Below are 7,619 nucleotides of genomic sequence, written 5' to 3' on the forward strand. Positions count from 1 at the left end.
TTAGAGAAGTAGGGAGAGACATATAGAGGCTCATATACTATTATTTTTTGTATAAATTATTTTAAGTGCTAATTTATGTAGGTTGCACCGATTAATAGCCGACCGATTAAATCAGTTAATCGTCTGAATTCCGATTAATCGCTACTCCCAAGCCGGCCGAGCAGTTAACGATTACCGATTTCCTTAACGTTGGTTTTCATCAGTCTAATAGGCTGGGTTTTGCCTTTCCTATCGTGCAAGTAGACCAAGATGGAAAACCACGGTCTGTTTGGGTCGGGCTGTTGGAGATGCTCTTAGAGGCTAATGAGAGATTAAGTGGTGATAGAATGTTTAGGAGATGGGGAGAATACGATTCTTTCAGATTCTTTGGGAAAAGTTCATAAGAAAGCGGATCAGTTTTCACACGCGTGCGCCGTGGTGTGTTAATCTCAATGGTCAAGGTGGAATAGGAAACTATTTATTGATTGAGGAGCATGGCCTTTTTATTGCCTCTATTGTTCAGAATCCTGTTCACACAGGACACAGGGTATGGGACATTGGAAGGTATAATAGCTGCCCCCCCATGGGGGATTCACAGCGATTTGAGCATGCTAGCCGTTGGATTTTTCCATCCTCTCATCTCATTCGTTCATTCTTGGCAGAAAGCAACCGGCGTGGGCTTTCTCTTTGGTCCTCCTGCTAGCTAAAGGCATGAAACAACCATCTTTTACCCGCCTCCGACTGATCTTGGGCCCCACCTTTGGCCTGGCCCGCTCGTCGGTCGCTGCGGGGGGCTTCTGATTCGGTCGGACATGTGATTGCCATGTGGAAAAGATCTCCACCCGCAGGGGTATATTGGGTATTTCCTCACGCATCGATTGGATGAGACAAAACTGCAGCCCGTGGTCTAGAACCCTAACCAGTCGTGCTCCTCGCCCCAATCTTCTCGTTCTTCCGCCGCCGCCTGCCCAGTCTCGCTCCCCGCAGCCGCATCCCCATCTCCCGCTCCCCGCCGCCGCTGTCCTCCTCTCCGGCGAGCTGCCGCCGCCTCCCTGTCTCCCAGCCTTCTCCTTCTTCCACGCCCCATCTCTAACCCCCAACCCCCAGCCCCGCGCCGCTCTGCCTCCTTGGACGTCTGTCGGCCAACAGGAGCAGCACACCGCCGGCGCAAGCAGGAGGGGCTGCTGGAGCTCCGCCCTTGATAGTGAAGGCGGGCTCGACCTCGCGCCGGCGGTCCCAAATAGAGGCAGCGCGGGCGACCTCAACAGGGGCCGGCGCAGCAGGGCGGCGTGGGCTTACTCCGTTACTCCGGCGAGGACGGCGCGACTGCTAAGGAGTGTAGAAGGATGGCCAGCAGGGGAGGCACGGGTGAGCTCCTCCATGGTGGCGCGGCCGAACTCCGGCGGGGCGAGCTCCGGCTAGCTCGGTTGAGCTCAGGTGAGTTTTAGCAGAGGGAGCTCCGCCGCGGGATAGGTTGAGTAGTTAGAGCCCACTTTGCCTCTTATTTTTCAGATTCGTTCTCTCTCTCTCTCTCAAATACGCTCTCCTATAGGCTGAAGTACTGAACTAAATGTGGAAGCAGATTTCTCTGGTTTTGATTTAGTCCCCTGGACATTTTTTTTGGTTTGTGCAGATCCGTTTCTACATGGGTTCATCCTCTCCTACAGGCTGAACTAAAAGTGGAAGGAGACTCTTTTCTCTTGATTTAGCCTCCTGAACATTACGTTTTGGCTTTTGCAGATCCGTTTCTATAAGAGGAGGAAAAAATTCGAGTTCATAAGGGACATGCTTACAAGGCCAGTTAATCCTCTAAATATGAATCCTTGCTTTACATATGTGGTTATCATACATATATTATTAACAGTTAATTGATTTGTAGCCTTCTATTGGTGTACCTACAATCTTCATGCTTTTACACAACAGGTTATTGTAAAAGAGATTTGTGTGTGCATGCTTTGTACATAGATTTATCGTTTATTTGGTTAGGAACCTAATTTTTTTAGATTTATCATTTGTTGTTGTGTTTACAAATCCTATAGCTACACCTGCAGTGAGAACCAAGATGCGAACTTTGTATGGTGGGTTATTTCCCTTCTAATGTTTGCCAGAAAAAACAGTTCTGGTCCAATTGCAACTTGTGTACCAAGCTTGAGGAAATTTAGAAACCAAAGAAATAGAAAATCCAATAGAAAGGAGGATATGGATTTTATTTTTGTAGTTCTCCGTGTAATCCTAACACAAGATGTGAGAATTTCCCACATCATTAGTCATTTCTGCCTTGTTTATTTGTTCATGGTAATAGCACTTTCAGTGATTTAAGTTTGGTTAATCTGAGATACTCTTTTTCTTGATTATATAATGCCGTGAAACAGCCTGGAGCAACAACTGCTGGTATAACCTGAACGCGGTGGAGGTTATGGAGAGATGCATGTCCGGGATCCTCTGCTTCCGTCGTACACCACGGTCAGCGTAGGAATTCGCTAACCCCAAGTGAGCCGTTGTCGATTCGCTGTTGTTTTTTCCTGTTCATATTATTATGTGCTTTACTTAATTATTGATGCTTCGATGGTTTCTCTAATTATAGGTTACCTTTCAGTGCAAGGTTGCCTTGCATTCTGACCCTATGCTTTACTTAACCCAAGGTGAGCCGTTGTTCATTTCCCAAGCCCTTTGCAAGGTTTGAAGCGTTTGGCAAATTCTGATCCTATGGTCATGTGCTCCATGGAGGAGTGCTGAGCATATTATTGATGGAGCTGGAGAGCTGCACCTCGAAATTCGTTTAAAGGATCTGCAAGAGGACTTCATGGGTGGTGCTGAAATTACTGTTTTTCCCTCTTGAAATTATAAATGGACGGTGCTATCCAACTTGGAATTTTCTACATCCAAGAAAAATGGAGCTTGATGATTGTGTAACTCAGAAAAGCATCATAGTGAAGTTACTCATTTTAGGTGAGTGCAACAAATATGCGCCATATCTAAATTTCTTACATGTGTTTTAGCTTCTCTGACTGTACAATAATTTGTATCCTTGCAAAGTTTTGCAGACTCTACCAGTTGAGCTAACATAACAGTTTGTCTTATGAGTAGGTTGGCACACCGCAGGTTAATTGCTTCGTCAAATGACTCTGGTGTAGATGTAAGGTTCTTTTCTTAGGTACTTTCTTTTTCTCCTGCTCATGTCAATATTTTGCAACCGGTTGTATTCTTTTCCATCTCGAGAGACTTATGAATGTTTGCTACTTCAAGCCTCTTTGGTGTAGCTGTTATTGTCCATTTTTATATTTAGTATTTTACATGATCCGCATTGATTTACTGAGCTAATAGACTGCAGCTCAAGATTCTGTTTTGCTGCTTTAGATGGTTTATCAAACCATTGCTCTTTGTTCTATAAATTCATATTCTTCCTGGCAATGACACCTTTCATCTATGTTTTCTTTAGTGACTTCAGAAAATATAATTTAAATTTGTTAATTATTTAAACTTGGCCAGTGAACAGATTGAGCTTTTTATTTCCTACCTCGGTAGCTTTTGTTGTGTACACGGCATTTGTTGTCAGTGATACCGTACCTGTTTCTTTGCTTTTTGAAGGAACACTTCTCATCTGCTAAAGTAAATATCCCAGAAGGTACTGGATAACGGGTGTTTTACTTTTGTACTCACCGCACGCTTGCCATTGGAGAAGGCACATGAGGGTGTTGTGGCGGAGGTGTTTGGTGTTGCTCTCATGGGTATTGCGGTGGCAATGTCAAGGCATCTCACCACATCCAGACAACAACCTTGATCCACAGTAAGATCATTCCATTCGGCTTCAATCTGTCTACTTGGTTTTTTCTACCACTAGCATAATGTCTACTATATTATTGCTATAAAATCAAATGATTCGTGTAAATGTTGCCATATATCCTGGCATATGTAAATTTTCCGTCTTCTCTTGTATGTATGGTGTTCCTATTTGCTCCGTGTAACTTAACATCCTTGCGTCATAAATATTGTTGCAACAATGGTTTTCCTTTTCTCACTGCGTAGTCTATAGTGGTACACTGCAGTACAATGCCATTAAATTTTATTATCATCTTTAGGTTTCTGATCCCATCTGGGTGCACCAATTATTTTAGCTCCAAATGAATTTGATGCTGATATAATATATGTGTGAATTGTCCTTCTCATGATATTTATAATATATACCTATAAGGTTTACCTTTTAGTTCTATAATTTCTGGGCTATGATTGTGGATTTCGTGCAATCGTTCCATTTTTGCAGCGTTGTATTGGGAGTTGGAAGGAATTGCATATAAGACTACCACATGTGCGACCTAACCGACTTGGATTTCGTTGTTATCATGATCCATTAGATGTCGCCACCGCTGGCTGGACCTTCTGGTGTTTGATAATCTAGCTCTTTGCAGATTTGTTGTCTTCAAATACGGCTAAATGTGAGCCATACTAACAACCTTTAGTTCTTGAGATTTGTGTTATATCCTGGAGTAACAATCTGCAACAGTGCTCATGGTTTTTTACATCTACTATCTAAAATATAAATTTGTTTTTCTCTATGTTGTCTTTGCTGTTGAGGGATCGGTTATTTTTCCTGTTTAATATAGAAAGACGATGCAAAAAAATAATTTGTGCCTTCCTCTATGTATCTCAGACATTTACTAGAAAAAACATGCATGATTTTTAACACTGTCTACAAAGTAAATGTATCCTCTTCTCTCATTAGTTCAGATATATTCTGGAGATAATATCTTCTGTTCTGACTAGATTTTGGGCATGTGAACTGGTGAAGTTTCCTCAGACCATAATAGTTTTAATTTATCATGAGAGATCTTTGTCAGGCCTTGAGATTCTCGCTGAGATCTCCTTGATGCAATTATTAAGATGGAGTTACAAGACAGGCATGTATAAATCCATTAGCTGCTCAAATGGACAAATTGCTATATTAATATTTGTTGCTTGCCTTTGTTACTTGACCTTCTTTTTTTGGTTGATCGCTGTTGGCACTATCTCTGAACATTATTCTGGATCATGTTGTGTTGCATTGCCATCAGATTGGATAAGGGCTTGTTTGTATTTATGCTATATATATTCTCGGAAACGTTGAAATAGCTACTTATCTGGAATAGTTCTTTTAGAAAAATCATGAGAACTAATATATTCATGCCATTACATAGTAAGAATGACTTCTGCAAAAAGGATGCAGAGTAACCAGCCATCTCATATACACTATATTGCTAGGGTCCCTTTGCTACTTAACAAAAATAGTATTGTCTGGTTTTTGTACAGAATGAATAAAAATCAAGGTTAAGCGCTGGTAAGATTGAAGATATTTTTGGTCCGGTCACAACTTTCTGTAATGGTATGATTTTAGGATTGTGAACTGAAATATATATAATAATGAAGTAATTATATTACTCGATCAACCAATCATTAAATAAGGATAGTGTTTGTTTTCGGTATATATTTTACAGATGCGTAAGCCGCACTATGAATCAAAGAAAGAGCCTAATTTCGGGAAACTCTTTCATTCCTTTCTTTCCAAGCACCGTAAATGATGTATGTTATGATGCCACCAGCAGCTCCTTTATATCCGTTCGTATATGTCCAGTATAGGTTTCCACCACTTATTGAAAGATTGACTTGTTGTTGTAGTCGAAGGCACCATGATCTCAAAGCAAGCACTGAGTCTCGAATTGAAGGTGTTTGATGAAAAGGCAAGCAGATTGCATCGAAATATTAATCCATGTAATATTCATTCTACTCAATATAGCTTCATTTTTTCTGAAATTTAGCTACAGTCAACCAACAAAGAGGTTCCTGGTTCAATGTTTTCCTATCAATCTGTAGAAAAAAATTGCCTCACTTCATTATGTTAATCAGTTGTGCTTGCTATTTATCGCTAAATGGATGACTCATTCATAGAAAAATACATTTGTGCTAGATTGTTTGAGACTCACGTATCAGATAATAGTTCTCGGATTTGGATACTTTGCTGCACTCAATTTTGTAGAGATTCATCCTTTGTATACAAATGGCTCAGGTTCAGACTCTAGAGTTTCTAAAAAATATATATTTAAGATCATTCTTGTGATTTTTGTTCAGAGTTGCTAAAGAGATGGACGAGATCACAGAGCCAAGGAGAGGTGTTGCCCACTCACCGCGCGCTTGCTACTGAAGATGTGTTATTTGACTTAAACAGTTTTCAGATTTATTTTCTTTGCTTCTTTGATATTTTTCATGTTATGGTTACTGATTGAAACAATCATTTTCAGCGAGAGGCAATTTCAAATAGATTTCTTCCCCTTCCCCTCATGCATTGTGCGGCAAATTAGTGCGGCTGAACGGACTGCACTACATGGCTTTCAGCTAGGGGGTGCGAGAGGCAATTTTTCAACTGACTCTAGGTACGCAGCAGAACTCATTCACCCCTACCCTCATGCTTTGTGAGGCCGAACAGATCTTGGTTGCTTGGAGAATCCCAGATTCTTTCCAGTGGCCTGAGCATTTGCATCTATGTGAACAAAAGGAAGCATGGCAGATCGAATCCATTTTCACACAATATATAATTCTAAATTTCTCATACTATGTTAATAATGGATACCGGAGTAACAGGAGAGAAATGTATCCCAGTTTTACATCCACTATATATGTTCCATTTTTTGGTGTTGAGTGCCACCGTATGTATCAATGATTTTCTATTTAAATTTTGATTTTCTATTTTATGCATGTTTTCCCAGGTGCTCAAGTGCTCGGTCTTAACAACCGTACTATTATATCTCTTCTTTCGGACTCTCCGGTAACGAGTGAAGGAGAGGTGGTGCAGGGGGCCGTGTGAAGCAACACTGGTGGTGGCTACAGCTCAAGAAAATGAAGAAGAGATATGTCTATGTTAGTGAATGCATGTGTGATCAAAATAATTTACATGAGGTAATCAGTTCCCTGGTTATTACCCGGGTATTTTGCCGCCACATAACATGAAGTGCTCTCTCGGGATGACGAGATGCTATGGCTGTGATAACCGGTGCTCCGAAGACTATCTATACATGTAGGTAGTCATGCTGACGTGCCTTGGTTTGCCTACCGTACCTACCAGTTGTTAAGCTTTGTCTTCATAATAGTATATGTACTTTACTGTTTGTTCTTACCATAGTGCGTATGCTCTGTACTTCCATGTTTTCGCAATATATATTTGACATTCTGGTGGTTTGTAAATATTAGAGCGAAAGAACTATCTACCCTGGAGACTCATGAATGTAACCTTATGTATGGCTTTAAATTAAAGTGCCAGTATATTTTTTTTTCTTACAATCTTCGCATTTACTTATTTGTCAACTGATTATCGTTGATTTGTATTAAAAAAAACTTTGTGTAACACAAATCGTTTACCAGTGTGGTTATTGTCCCTTTTCTCATATCCTATGCTTATCTGTGTCATAAAGAAATGATCTATCAAGTGTTCAAAATAGTACCATTTTATGCAGCACTTCAAAAAATCTGTGGCTTGGTTCAAATTTTACGGGGTCGTGCGCCAAGGCGCACATCATAATCTAGTGTACATAATAGGACTGTTTGTACCAACACCGAATTCAAAAGTTGACCTTTTTAGAAACTTCAGCACAAAATAAATTAGATTTTGAGAAATT

At 40.7% G+C, this 7,619-nt stretch overlaps 1 long non-coding RNA gene across 12 annotated transcripts; it reads left to right on the forward strand.

Moving 5' to 3' along the window:
* Positions 1-730: 730 nt before the first annotated feature.
* On the forward strand, positions 731-7,284 carry LOC127316781 (uncharacterized). Of its 12 annotated transcripts, XR_011748957.1 has the most exons (12): positions 738-1,416; positions 1,613-1,775; positions 2,352-2,469; positions 2,564-2,621; positions 2,707-2,928; positions 3,067-3,133; positions 3,568-4,412; positions 5,263-5,335; positions 5,448-5,532; positions 5,629-5,721; positions 6,079-6,380; positions 6,714-7,284. It is a non-coding gene; the product is annotated as an uncharacterized lncRNA (long non-coding RNA). The 12 variants fall into 12 exon arrangements; XR_011748956.1 differs by having other exon boundaries at positions 736-1,416; positions 5,263-5,532; XR_007860639.2 differs by having other exon boundaries at positions 740-1,416; positions 5,448-5,721.
* The last annotated feature ends 335 nt before the right edge of the window (positions 7,285-7,619 follow it).

Source organism: Lolium perenne, chromosome 7 (genome assembly GCF_019359855.2).
Source record: "Lolium perenne isolate Kyuss_39 chromosome 7, Kyuss_2.0, whole genome shotgun sequence".
In the NCBI taxonomy this organism is placed as follows: domain Eukaryota; kingdom Viridiplantae; phylum Streptophyta; class Magnoliopsida; order Poales; family Poaceae; genus Lolium; species Lolium perenne.